The sequence below is a fragment of the Micropterus dolomieu genome, linkage group LG01, assembly GCF_021292245.1.
Source record: "Micropterus dolomieu isolate WLL.071019.BEF.003 ecotype Adirondacks linkage group LG01, ASM2129224v1, whole genome shotgun sequence".
NCBI classification, from domain to species: Eukaryota; Metazoa; Chordata; class Actinopteri; order Centrarchiformes; family Centrarchidae; genus Micropterus; species Micropterus dolomieu.
The window spans coordinates 26,183,373-26,198,978 of NC_060150.1; positions in this window are offsets into that span (position 1 = coordinate 26,183,373).

Consider the following 15,606-nt stretch of genomic DNA (forward strand, 5'->3'; position numbering starts at 1 on the left):
CTAAAACATTGAGGATAGTAATAAAAATCACACACAACACGCATACTGATGTAGAATCATTAGTTTAAATGATGAAGCACTATCGATTCAGCCAAGCAATGTGTGTTCTTGCATAATTAACTCAAATTCAACCAATCAAAGTGTGAGATCTTGCAATTTATTTTAAATCAATGCATCTTTTCTGCAAAACATAGTCAATCTGCAGGAATGATGCCCAATTTTAACACGTAAAAAGTTTCACTTTTACATACCAAAGTCACACAAATATCTTTTCAAAGTAATCAAAATTGAAGCGCAACTTTATACCTAATACTAACCATTTGGTTCACAGAAATTGTTGGCAGAGCATGGTAAGAAACACAAAACTACCTTATACTCTAGACTCAATTCAGGAAAATTAGAATTGCAGAAACGTCCAGGCTAACTAATCAGAAAGGCAGAAAAACAAAAATTCCTGAGGCCCCATCCACACTACTACATTTTCCTTTTAAAACAGAGACCTTTTGCTACGTTTGCGAAACAAAGACCTAAAACGGAGAAGTTTGAAAACGCTGCCTACCCCGTTTTTCATTTTAAAATTCCAGGTAGCATTTTAGTGAAGACGGGCAAAAACGGAGGACTTTAGAAACGATGACACAGATGCTCACATTTGGCTCTCTGATTAAGTCTTATTAGTCATGCACAGCAAAAACACAATGCCACTAAAAGAGTTTTTGATTTGGTATTTATTAAAATATTTTGTACCTTGCAAAATGGGGCCTGAGATTCTGCTTTGGGGTCACAGACCATAAGGGATCCCAAAGGTCTGAAAAAGTAAATTTTTTGGCGTGATGATCCAGCTCTGTTGGAATGTGGTACATCTTATAATTACATATTGTAAGTTTAGTGTTAATGCCACAGGGACTTCATAGATGAAGATGTCCATTTGCGTGACCTAAACTTTTAAGCCATTGAACTAGGTGTGAATTCATGGGCCCAGCTTTCAGCTACAATTGGTTTACCTATGACCCATGATGTCACAAGGTCAACAAAAGTGTCCCTTCTGGGCTCTCTTTTCAACTGCAGCTGCCGACAGCAGCAGCTGTCTCACAGTGTGCCCTGCTTGGAGCAGACACACAACAGATCCAAACTCTTTCTTATGGCAGCGATGCAAGGGCCTTCCTAAGATCTCTGCAAACAAGTTTAGTCAGCACCAGCAGCTACAAATCCGTCTGCCAGTTACCTTCACATGCTAACAGAAGCAACAAGGTAGTTTTGCGCCGAGAGGCTAACTCTGAGGAGTACAGATCGTGTCCTCCATCTGCACAATCAGAAAGACTAACTCCTTTTAACTTGGCACTGTTATGGCCATTTAAACCATAATTCCCAACATTAATATTGATTAATGTTACTGTAATTTGTCATAAAATATAAAAGTGACCACAAACTGTAGCATTAGTTTTGGAAACATCACTGCAAGTTCAATGTTCTGGGCAAAGCAATCACAGAAACACAGGATTCAAGAGATCCCGTTGTGAAACAGGGCCCTTATTGGCTGATACATTATTTCAATAAAACAACTATATGTGCTCCATATAGTGGTCATACCCTAATACATAAGAACACATATTATATCTTTAGAACAACCAGTGAATAGAAACAGTATTCACACGTATCAACACACCCTCTTTTGTAATGACGGATAAAACCACCATAGCTCTCCCATTCCCTCACCGCTGTAAAATGAATATAAACCTCCACTACTGTACTGTTATTATTAAACCGTTATTATCACATAACTATTTGCACAACTGTAAGCATAATTTTACTAATCCTCAGCCTTGAACATAGACGTGACATCAATAAAACAGTCACACAATAAGCTCAGCCTTGTACTATGCAGCAGATAGCACCATGTTCAGATAGCTGAAAATAGACATGGGAGGCACATTCCTTCCTTGCGTTTTTAATATAATAATTGAGAGTCTAATTGCAGCTTGGCGCTGTAGAGCAATGGTTGGTCCTGTATTTACTCTTATTGTATCTAATCAGCTTCCTGCAAGCCCGGTCTATCTGAGGGCTATTGCTGAACAACGGGCTGTGTAACTATGGCTCCATGCACCACATTCAGACAGATTAGATTTATACACACTCCCTGTCTCGCTGCCAGGACATATTCTGGCTACAGTATCACACCAGTCTACTTCCTGAGTCACAGTCTGGATATGACAAATATTTTCTTCCCATATTTCCCTCTTAATAAGACAGGGCTCTGGCACAAACTCAACATAATTTTATTCAGTGCATTATTTCTTAATGAGGTGCTCAGAAGATGATTAATATTTTTTTTTACTTTAACCGTGGAAGCAAATGGTAGCAGGATCATGCAGGAGCTGGAGTGGATTGCGTGTTGATACCATCTTGTAAAATATAATCAGAGTAAATGCTGTTATAAAAAGAGGAATGTGGGTCAATGAGATGATGGCCTTTATGCCACCTCCAGTCACTTCCAGACCAGTCAAGCAGAGTGGGCTTCATTAGATCACTGAATTCTGGTCACAAGTTCTGGCTTATTGGTCACATCACCAGCTGTGTGTGTGTGAGAGAGAGTGTGTGTGTAATGTGTGTGCATTTTCCATTTGTCTTTAATAGCACAAGTACAACAGTACGTATTAGTAGTTAAAAATTTTCTCAAGCCGATTGTTTTATACTCAGACAGTCATAATTAACAACTAACATTTATTAACTTTACAAGGTCTCATGCATGTTTTTTTGAATTTCTTCAATATCTATACAGATACTCACAAATGCCGTGGCATTCAGTCATGATTAGATATGAGATGTCTTGTATTCAAAGTTGACATTTTGCCCTGAGGGTGGTGGCACTAGAATAAAGCTCAGTCAGTCACAAAAACACTGCAATAGCACAGTAAATTATGTTCTGGGTAGCATGAATATCCATACCAGTTCTCATAATAATCTGCCAAGAAGTTGTCAAGATATCCCACTCTCTGTCTCTTTAGACCCCACTGTTGTGTGCCGATGTTCAACAGTTATACAGAGACAATACAAAGTATAGCCAATGATATGATTTTTTAAGAAGCTTCAGAATGCCATGGTGCAAGGCTGCCAGAGGAGAGTGTGACTCCTGTCATAAACACACCCCAGTGTTCCCATCTTATTAACTAGTCAGCTATATTTATACCTCTGTCTTTCCACCTTTAACTAAAAGCAAAGCGAGTTCAATCATGTTATGTGGGGGAGAAAAACTATTTTGGGAATTGAAACAAAGCTAATACTGAAAAGTAGGTACATCTAAAAGTTAAATTACAAGTCTGATGATAACGGCGGAAGTGGGTGGATTTCAAGAATTAACTTTAAGATTGCTGTCATTAAAAAGAAGGACGTACAATATCTGTTTGTCTGTGTTTGAAGTAAGAAGTATGTATGAAGTTCCTGTCCATGTGCCTTACTCACATAATAAACCCCCCCCCCACCACCAGCAGATAGCAGTTTCCTTTGAGGAGAGCTGTGATGGGAGACGAGATAACATGTTCAGGAAGAGGAAGAAGCTGACTACTGCCCATCCGGACAGGCCCTGACATGCTGTGTCCATGAGAATGCACTGCATAAAATACGCTTCCTAACAAAGTATTTGGTCTAGTTTTCACCCCTAAAACCACTTTCAATACTCACTTAATTTTAATCTAAGTGAAACTATTTACCATTAGGTGAGATTCCAGTGTAAATGCTGCTGCTGCTGCATGAAAAGCTTTAGTGGTGTCTGAGTTTCCACTAAAGTGGAATTCAGTGCTGCTGAAATTATTATACAGAGATGGGGACTCGAGTTTGAGACTCAGACTTGAGTCCGACTTAAGTCGCACACACAGTGACTTCAGACTCAACTTGAGACTCCTCCTTGAAAGACTTCAGACTCGACTCGGACTTGAGATGCGGGACTCGTGAACAATGTTTATTTTTAGAAAACATCTGATGAGCTTGCTGTTACTCCCCTCCCTCCGTTACCTATAACCTGCCTACGTAACACATATCAGCTGTGTGTGGCCACATGTGAGAGAGGACAACAAAGAACAGCAGTTCTGCTGTGCCCTTCATCATAAACTTTGGCTTTAAAACTTCGTACAACAAGACCCAAACAAAGAAGCGCTGAACGCAAAATAGGTTAGTAACCTGAGGTGAGTAAACATGTTTAGCTCAGCATTGGCCATCTAACATTAGCTTGCTTCTTGCTTTAGCTAAGACCTACTGGAGGTTAGGTCCAATTGTCGTTCGTTATGAAAAGATGAATGAGCGTTTCTTTACTTGCCAAACTTCTGGCAATCGATTAACATAATCATTTACGTCCCGGTGGCTGCCATCACATTAATTATTAACGTCGGCTGCAAAGAGGTTACAGGTTTATTGTTGAGTGATGCTGTTAAATTGTCTCTCTTGAAGGAAATTATCAGACTTTGAGCAGCTCACCCTGGAGCTGCAAAAGGCCTTTTACAACTTTGCCTTATCTGCAATAATAAATACCAACACAACCAAACAGACATTGATGCGTAAAGCTGGTGGAGGTCCCCTTAAAGAAAAGAAAATGCTCTCCTATTGCTAAGTCTGCACTTAAAATTAAATTGATTTAGGTCAACAAAGGCAAAATAAGATGAGACATGTTAGTCTCTTTCTTTTTGTACTTGTATGAGTGTATGTGTCTATGTAAGAAGACAAGTGACGCTGGGTGACTGGTGGAGGCAGCAGTTGGTGCAGATTCTTCTTCTCCCTGGAGCAGACTGAGGCTGTGTGGCAGGGAGGTGATTTAGGAGGTGGAATTGTGGGGGGTAGAGGGTATGCACTAGCAGAGGGCAGGGACGCCATGAGAAACAGTGGCTCCCTCTGTGAACAGACAAGAGGGTGAAGGGGGGCGACTCTCAGTGCCCACCTGCCCTCCAATGCTCCCTTACCGCTCTCTGTAACTCTACCCCACAGATAACCATCACACCCTGGGCCCTCAACGTGACCCGTCTGCCCCCCACCCCCACCCCCACCACCACCAACACCCCGCTTAGCTCCAGGGTCACCGAGGAGGAGGGCACTTTCACCTAAATGTGGGCCTGTCTGGAGGCCTCGCATAACTCTGCTGGAGCCGATAACTGACTCACACATTTACACTGTCTTTGTTGTAAAGCCTGCCTGCCCTGGCCATGTCCACTCCTACAAAAAGTCTGTTAATGCAGCACCTGCGTTTGTATGAGGAACTGGGAAGTTTGCTAATTGGAAGACAGCTGTTATCAGCATATAAAATAATGGGTATATTAAAGCACTGCTATGAAAATAGGAAGCCATATTTTTTCACTGTGTCAACTCCTGATGAGAAAATTGGTTTTGAAAACATTGGGCTTATGGGGACGGAAAGCTCCCTTTGACCAGGTGAGTGTTTATCAGGCTCTCACCAGGGTTAGAACGGTGGATGTTTGTGCTATTAAGTATCATGTCAGTCCAAATCTAAATATTTGTTGGAACCCACATTATAGAGGAGCTTTTCCGAAAAAGCCACAGTGTCAAAACTATATTGGGTGCATTAGTGTTGTTGGGAGAGCACTTTAGGGCTGAGTGTCCCTCTGCTCATGCAGAGCTGAGCTGAGCATGACACTGCCACTCCTGCTGTTCCTCACAAACACATAAATGCTTAAATGGAACGCACATTGGCAGGCATGCATACTGAACAACAAACCCCGAGGTTTGTCTGAGTAAAAGCCCAAAGGAAAACCTATAACTGCCTCTAAGTCAAACCCATAAATGACACACACTTAGAGAAGGAGTTGCCTTCAAGTGCACTTTCATTTCAGCGTCTTTGACCAATAACACTCTATTATTTTGTCTACTGCTGACTTCTGTGGTCCAGATAGGCTTAAACACATACAACTGTGACTGTTCACGTTGATTCCTTAAAAAAAAATCTGCCAGTTGACAAAACACCTTAAGGTCTATTTAGGAGCTGTTCTGGAGCTTTCAATCAGATAGCAGATGTAGTTCACTACGTTGTGCAGTGTAGCAGTGTTAGCCAGTGGGCAGCCAGGAATTAGCTGCACCAGAGGAGTTACTGATGCCTCTCGTAGGAAGAGTCTGAATTGTGGCAGTTTGTTTCTGGCAATGTGCTGATGTGCTGCAGTGAGGGTATTGCCTCATTTCCGTTTCCACTGCTTGTGTGTTATTTGCTTAAAACCAGTTAAATGTGTTAGATTCTTCATTACAGCAGCTAATTATCTGCTACACACTTAATCTTACAGTAGTTCTGCCTAAACACTCACAGTTACTTCCATCTTTTAGCGACTCTCGCTAAATCTCACAATTGTTTACAAGAGTTTTGCTGGCTAACACTACCATACTTTAGCGTAGCAGTTAGCAGTTTCTCTCCCCCTTGCTCTCCCGCTCTCTCTTGCTGGGTGTGTCAAATGTTCAGTTACTCCTCTGTGTCCTTGAGCATTAATGATACGTGTAACAAGTGTTTATTTGTAGCCTTGGAGGCGAGGCTAAGTGATTTTAAAGTTCAGCTCCACACCATGGTAGATCAATTGTTAGCTACTGTACTGTACTGTAGTCAGTCCAGACCGAGGTAGATCCTGTAAGTCAGATTGACACTCAATCTGTTGGTGACCCCTGCCTCTCCCTGTGCCTCTGCAGATTGTGATGCAGATTGTGAGATGTTTCTACTACACTGTCGTTAAGGTGGAATTATTAGGGAGCCTGTATTAACCCGTATCCTGCCGTTTTAGATGTTGTTCAACCTAACCAGGATTCTTGGAGTTACTTTCTTCCATTACCATGGCAGAACTTATGGATACTATGTTGCAGATGAAAGTATCCTCTAGGCCTCTTGATCGGATCCAGCAAAGTTTTTATTTATAGTTATGGAGTATATTTGCTCACACTTGCTTTTAATTTACAGCTCACTCTCTACTGGTTGTGTCCCGGTCTACTCCAAGACTGCATGTGTACAACCTGTCCTAAAAAAAACCTAGCCTTGACCCCAACATCCTTTACAACTATCGTCCAAATTTCTAAACTGCCTTTTCTTTCAACAACTCTTGAAAAGATGGTTTTTAAGCAGCTCCTTGCTACGATGGAAAATAACTTTGTAAAGTTTCAGTCTGGCTTCCGTAGGCATCACAGTACTGAGACAGCACTCCTGAAAGTTACAAATTACCTCCTAATGAACGCTGATGCAGGCATGTGTTCTATCCTGGTGTTGCTGGATTTGAGTGCTGCCTTTGACACCACTGATCATGGTGTCCTGGGTGGGGGTATCTGGTACTGCACTGAAGTGGTTTGCTTCATACTTATCCAATAGGAAGTTTTGCATCTCTATAAATAATTTGAAGTCTTCTTTTTCTACCATGAAATACGGTGTGCTTCAGGGGTCAATACTTGGACCTATTATGTTTTCTGTATGTAAACTCACATGACCCCTCACACTTTTGTAAATATTTGATTATATCTTTTCATGTGACAACACTGAAGAAATGGCACTTTGCTACAATGTAACGTAGTGAGTGTACAGCTTGTATAACAGTGTAAATTTGCTGTGCCCTCAAAATAACACATCACACAGCTAATAATGTCTAAACCGCTGGCAACAAAAGTGAGTACACCCCAAAGTGAAACACTACACTAGATGTCTATCAGATAGGGCTAAATTTAAGGAAGTGATTACATCTGCATTTAATTTAGTACCATGTCTAAATGTAACAGAGGGTCCTTCCCAAATGGATCATCTTGTTGATAGTGCTGCAGGCTCACTGCGAATGACACTCAATTCTGTTGCCCGTTTTTAAAAAAAGGTACTAAAACAGATAGATACTAAAACAAAGAAGGTTAGCTTCATGGGATAACCCGGAAACTCACAAATTAAATCAAACATTGCAGCAACTTGAAAGGAAAAAGGCTTTCCACCAATCTGGAAGAATCTCGTTTAATTTGGCAAGATAGTTTTAAAACTTAAAGAAAAGCCCTCTGTAATGCCAGAGCAGCGTATTCTCATCATTAATAGAGGAAAATAAGAACAACCCCAGGTTTCTTTTCAGCAGTGTAGCCAGGCTGACAGAGAATCACTGCCCTATTGAGCCATGTATTCCTATAGCCTTCAGTAGTAACAACTTTTTTAACAATAAAATTTTAATTATTAGAGACAAAATTTACCAATAACTGCCCTCAACTGGCACCGATTTACCTTCAAATATGAACTGTTGAAACAGCTGAAAAACCTGATATATATATATATATATATATATATATGGACTGCTTTGTTCCCATCAATCTTCACCAACTAACTTCATTTCTTCGTCTAAACCATAAACCTGCCTCTTAGACCCCATCCCGACAAGGCTGCTTAAAGAAGTTTTACCCTTAGTCAGCACTTCTTTACTAGATGTGATCAATCTGTCTTTATTAACAGGCTATGTACCAAATTCCTTTAAAGTAGCATTAATTAAACCGCTTCTTAAAAAGCCCACTCTTGATCCAGAAGTTTTAGCCAACTATAGACTTATATCTAACCTTCCCTTTCTCTCTAAGATCCTTGAGAAAGCAGTCACCAAATAGTTGTTTGACTTTCTACAAAGCAATAACTATTTGAGGATCAGTGAGGATCTTGTTTGATCTTAGCGCTGCATTCAATACCATTGACCATCATATCTTATTACAAAGACTGGAACATTTAGTGGGCATTAAAGGAACCACTCTAAGCTGGTTTCAGTCTTATTTATTAGATCAACCTGCTATGTTCTGATGTTAAACTCAGATAAAAATGAAGTTATTGTACTTTGAGCCCAAACACCTCCGAGATGCCTCATCTATTATAAAGATTCAGTCTGGATGGCATCGCTCTGGCCTCCAGCACTACCGTGAGGAATATTTGAGTTATCTTTGATCGAGAAATGTCCTTTAACTCTCACATTAAACAAACTTCGAGGACCACCGTTTTTCACCTACATAACATTGCAAAAATCAGGAACATCCTGTCTCAAAATGATGCGGAAAAACTAGCCCATGCATTTGTTACTTTTAGGCTGGATTACTGCAATTCTTTATTATCAGGCTGCTTAAGTCCCTTAAGATACTCCAGCTGATCCAGAATGCTGCAGCAAATGTTCTGACAGGAACCAGGAAAAGAGATCATGTTTCTCCTGTTTTAGCTTCTCGGCACTGGCTCCCTGTAAAATCCAGAATAGAATTTGAAATATTTCTGCTCACCTACAAAGCTCTTAATTGTCAGGCACCATCTTATCTCGAAGAGCTCATAGTACCTTACTACCCCACCAGAGCACTGCGCTCCCACAATGCAGGGTTACTTGTGGTTCATACAGTCTCCAAAAGTAGAATGGGAGCCAGAGCGTTCATCTATCAAGCTCCTCTCCTGTGGATCCAGGTCCCACTTTGGGGAGGCAGACACCATCTCCACATCAAAGAGTCGGCTCAAGACTTTCATCTTTGATAAAGCTTATAGTTAGGTCTGGCTCAGGTGAGTCCTGAACCATCCCTTATTTGTGCTGCTGTAGGCTTAGACTGCAGGGGGACTTCCCACGATGCCCAATTTACTAATGTATATCCAGTACACATATACCATGCATTCTAAACACACTAAAGGTTTAAGCTGCAGTCGGGCCTGCTAAAAAGAAGTTTTCCAAGATACAATAACTGGAAACTACTGAAGAGCGTAGCTGTGGGAGAAAATGGTACTACAGTTCCAAACAGTTCTGACAGCGTAGAGGAGACCTGACTCCAAAAATCTGTCACATCACAGCATTCCGAAAACATCTGTATTAAAGAATAAGAAGAACTGTGCCCATCAGGGAAGAGGTCATAGTGGGGAATTAAATAAGTATGTGGCATTTTCTTGGAGTAAGGTAATCCCTGTGGATCATCAACTAGATCTGCTAATGATCAGGATTCTCAGAGGATTCTACCACAGATTTCCATACTCAGTTCCATAGTATAGGTTTGTCTTCCACAGCAAGACCCAGATCCCTAGACAACACTTGTTCATGTAGGTTGTAGAAAATAGATAATATGATACAGATACCAAGCTCTTGGTCAGGAAACGAGAAGGGAACATTTCAAGTATAAAGTGAGTAATTTTTAAAAACTGGGCTATCTGTATCTAGATCCAATAGTTGGTGGGAGGAGTAAGTTCACCTGGCAAACGCCCATTTTAAGAACAGAGAGACGAGTCCGCTGTGAGTGAGAAAGACGAGACTATCTATCTAGGGCCGCCTCTATATGGCTAAAAGTGCCTTTAAAATGTTAGGTGGTGTTGCCTTATGATGGATTGACATCAATTCCCAAGAACCTGAAGTTTTCACTACGGGTATATGAGAAGGCAGTGCTGCTGGATCTAATCTTAAATCCGGCAATAGTGCGGATTTCATCCAATTGATTTTGTACCAGACATAGTACTATATTTTCTGAAGGTCTTTATGTGGGATTGTTTAGGCAACAAAACAACTTAGTTAGGTTTAAGAAAACATCATGGTTTGGGTTAAAGAAAGTATATTAAGCCCGTTCTCATCTCAGGGCGTCATATACCGACGATTTGAGAAAGAGTGACAAAGCGTAGTTATTTGTGTGTGTCTCTATAAGACGCACTGGGGCGTCCCGTACAGATCGGAAGTGCTAGCTAGCTACATTCATGATAAAGTGTTGACAGCCCCCCGAAGCCCCTACCCATACTACAACCATCAGAAATGTTAATACCTAAACCTAAGTCACTGAATGTATACATGTCGACCGGCTAACCCTACAGCACATCGGCCTCACGGCTGTCTGAAAACATCAGTTATGACGCATTGAGATGAGAATGTGCTGGTATATTACACCACATGATGTAAGTCACATGAAATGGGAAATTGACTGGAGTTGTTATGTCTGTAACAGTGACAGTAAAACACTTGTCAGCTTGATAAATTCAGAGCCAAATCCAAAAAGCTCAAAAACCATCCACAAGTATTCCCACTAGCCAATCAAATGCTTTCTCGGCAGTACAGGGTGAGTGAATGTTTGTCAGCATGAAGGTAGCAGACAACACATGTTGTCCGACGATAAGCGTGTTTTGATATAACCTGTCCCATCATGGTGAACTAAAATGGACAAAGGTCTATAATTACTGCACAGTGTGGGATCCTTATTGGGTTTAGGTAGCACTGTTCCTATAGGGAGCTGACATCCCTTACAAAAAAGCCGCCTTCAACAGAAGAAAGAATCATGTCCAGAAAGTGAAATAAAACTAACTAACCCCAACTGGGTGACTTTTCCTTCTTCATTTTCATCATTCGTGTGATTGTGTCACAGTTTGCCTCTCAGTCCCTCCTATCCCCATCACCTGACTGCCCCACCCATCTACACATCTGTCCCCAGTTCTCATCAGCCCTGCAGTTGCCTACTCCGCCTACTCCTCATTCCCTCATCAGCCAATCACCACATATAGCAACTCACTTCCTTTGTTCTTTGCCAGTTCGTTCCTAGTTGTCTTGTTGTTGGGGTTTTTTTTGTATTGTAATTTCTGTTACTACGGCCTGTGCATGCCTACCTGCCTGTGTACCTGCCAGACTGCTTACAGATCTACCAGTCTGCCTGCCTGTCCTCTGCGTTTGGGTCCTTTCCCTGATGCCCAGAATTAGCAGTTGTGACAGATCGCCCTATGTAATTCAGGGTGATGGGTCTACTAAGGTGATTGGTTTCTTCTTGAGTAAGACAGGGAAGCTCCAAATTGCTTAATGTCTTTCCACCATCTTTGTTTAAGAAGAGTATAGTGAAGCATAAACTAAGTAGAATTCTGCATTCATCTTCTTAGGATCAGGTAGAAGGGCTCGTTGTGATCTGACAGCTGTAATTTTAGAATCTGTTAAATTTTTCTGCAATCTCAGCGTAGGGAGGTGACAAGTTCTAGCCCCACTGGCATAATAATTCCTTCTTGTTCTATGAATTTGAAATTATGTTCTAATTTAGGTCCACCCTGAGTGAATAAATTGCTTTTTTCATTTCCTCTGAGAAGCCCAGATTTTGTTGTTCTTACTCCAAATAATGTAATTTTGACTAAAGTTTAGATATTCTACCCAGTCCAGCCTTGTTGAGGTTGGAAGAGAAAGATATACAAGGGTTTTTAATACAACCTTTGATTGCGTGCCAAAGCATGTGCGGGTCATCAACAGAACCAGCTTTCTCAGCCAAGAAGTTATTCAATTTAGTTCTAAACTATTCACTGAAATCATTGTTTTTAAGTGAAGTTATAGTAAGGGAAATTATATTAAAGTGCCATCTTGTCACCCCGATGTTGTCCATGAGGTTTACTTTTGCAGTAACTACACCATGGGCAGACAGTGTTTACATCGTGAACCTGAGATATAACAGTTGGAGAAGCTAGCAAATAATGTATTGTAGAATGAGTCATGTTTCTATTGGAGTAAAAACTGTACTGTGTAGATGAAGGATTAATGGCGTGGAATAAATCTGCCAGACTGAAATGAGAACTTTAAATGCAGCAGCTGAAACATTTCTCTGCAGGGTATCACAAACAGGTACCCTGCCCATTTTAGAAAAGATTAAATATAACATGATAATTAGAATTCGGTTATAAGCAAGTGACCAAAGGAGGGGTGCATTTTAAAATAAAAGTTCAGATGAAGTTACACAATGAACAAATTAATCTATGAAGTCCAGTGTCACCAACAATGACAAAAAGTGTCCCGCTACTGAGCAGCACGGATAGTATTGGAGTAAAGTTATCCCTTATCATTTAGTTATCCCCCTTAACTCTCCCAATCCAATGTTTTACCAAATTGTAGTCCATCGACACACTGGCCTTTTTTCCCTGGCAGAAACACTTGGGATGGATGTTGTGTCAAATTGTAGTGCGTTCGGGGATACAAGTGATGTGGATATTATCCCGATATGACCAGTCTTTTTGCTAAGCCGAAGCTGCTTCCAGTTTCAGCTTTCGTAATTCGAGTATTGAGCTTGGAGCATTGCTTGTTTAATTTGTTGATGTCCAATCTTCCCAGTTGTAATGTGATGATAAACTACCGTTGCTCCTTTAAGGTTAATTCAATAACAGAAGATAGCTGTAGCTTGCTATCTACAGCTGGCAAGTGTCCCCACATTGGGTTATTTTTGCCATTTCTTGATGCTTGTTTTTAATCATTTAGATGTTGCACAGCAATGTGCTCAGTGAACAAAATAAACTTATTTTAGTTTGAAAACAATCTCAGTCCTTAGGATAGTTTAGGATAGGAGCGAAGCGCTACAAAGCCATCATGCTTGCAGGTCACATGGTCCACTCCACTTTATTATTTTCACTAACTTCTGGTTTCTCCTGACAAGATCGTTTGACAAAAACACTGCATTTTCGTCATACTGTACCAAAGCATGAGCGTCAGGACTTTGTATTTTCAAACATCTGATAATTTCTTGATGTGACTTGGTGTGACTGTGGTGGAACTATTGTGATTCTAGGTGGGACTATAGCCCGACCCTAGCACTGCCTATGCCTTGAGGTGAGACCAGTTTGCCAACCTCTGTTTCCAAGTTCAAGTTTGAGGCTGAAGTTTTAATCAAACATGAATCAGAAATTCTTAAAAACAACAAAACTACAATTATCGTGACAGCTGGGCTCACTTCATTTTTTGATGATCATGTGATTTGATCGAAAGCTCGAGGGCAGCTGCTAAGTTTACTTTAAGGTGAGAGACTCTTTTAACTTAATTTTTTTTTAATCGAGACATTATGAAAACCGAGGCAAATACTCTAAACAAAGTAACTATGGAGCCAATTAAAGATTGCACTAAAGAAAGTGAAATGTCAGTCCTAAACATGATGACAAAATGACAGATGGTATTTTGCAGGTGAACTGAGGTCTATGGCCACTCTGACAACACACACACAAACACACACAGGGAGGGACCAGCAGGTTGTTTGCCCAACAACTGGTAATTGCTTTAGTTCCCTGCTATAAAAGCAATAAAGCCTTATCAGTAGGTAAATAAAGCTGACCATTGCCGCAAAGGAGTGCTGTAAATATTTCAGAATTATCAATAATCTAGTGGGTTGGCGTCCATGTCCCTCCATGTCACCATAATACTGAAACTTTAGCAACCAATAGATGCTGGATAAGAGTCCTGCATTCCTTTCCTCTCAGAGCTCCTCTTTAAGGGGAGGAAAACAGGGATCATTTGTGGAATAAAATATAAATGCTTGTTCTGCACTCACACACACCCTCCTCACACACATGAACGCACCCTCCCCCTCTCCTCCTCAAGCTGAATGGACAGTCAACTACTCAGAGGGATATCAGGTTTCTGTTTGTGTTGGTTCCATTGTGTCCTACACGGGATGGACATGTAATTGCTCGGGAACAATACACAGTGAGTTGGCTGAATAAACGCCACGCCGGTTTGAATTGCAGAACCTTTATGTTTATATCATGCTGCTGATTTGCAGTTGAAGCCAGGATTGACATCGTATACAGGCTTGGTCACAAAGCAACAAAAACCACAGGGAAGTGCTGACTCTGGACTGCCAGCTCATCTAATGCAATCATAATATTTTCTCTCAGAAGAGTCCTGCTGTTGCTACACTTGAAAAACTCCCCTCATTATTGCTAGACTTGATCTGGCCTTATGGGTTTTCTCCCTGGAAATAGATCTATCTCTGTTTTTTAAAAACAGATTTGCTGAAAAATTTAGGTTTGAAATTCCCACCATGCTGAAGTTGTGGTGATTGAGAGTCAATGGAACTGGCCGTAGGAATGCCATATAGCTACACAATTTTATAAATTCACCAACTATTTTAAAAGTAACAACTCATCTAATGTTAAATTGCTATGGCAGAGATCTGGGAAAATAATTTGAACATGGGAAATATAACACGCAAGTGTACATTTGTAAAGAAAAAATGAAGTTTGCACACAGTATAAGATTACATAGATGTTATCATAGTCGTCTCAGACTCCGTAGAATGAAACAGATGAGGGATAATTCTGAAGTGCAGAATGGAAATGGAAGCTTTCCTTCACCCTATATGGGAATGCACAAGTCCTGGGTGGATGACTTGGATCAGCAATCCCTTTGAGTCATAATTTATAATTATTAAGGGACAGATCTCAAATACCAAACATATCAAGCCTCCAGAAGAAGTTGGAAAATAGCTAATGCTCCAGACTGGAAAGATTAAGTAAATACAATGGTAGAGATCCTATGAGTCTATGGTGTGTAAATTAAAATGTATTTCATTGTGGACTGGGTCTCTCACTGTGTATGTGCTAATTTTTAATTTCTAGGGATTGCAACATCGGTCAGTCTGTTGGTTGGTCCACCACCTTACTGAAAAAAGGCTAACTGCTGAATGGATTGCCATCAAATTTGGTACACACATTCATGGTCGTCAGAGAATGGTCATGAGTTTGGTGCTGCATCATCAGGTCAAACTTTTACTTTCTCCAGTATAGGTAATTGATTTACCACCAAATATCTGCCAAACTTATGACATTCCCTTCAACTACAGATGTACTTTGTGTTTAGTGCTAAACAGTAAATGTTAGCATGCTAAAACTCAAGAAAAAAAAAAGCTAAACATAAT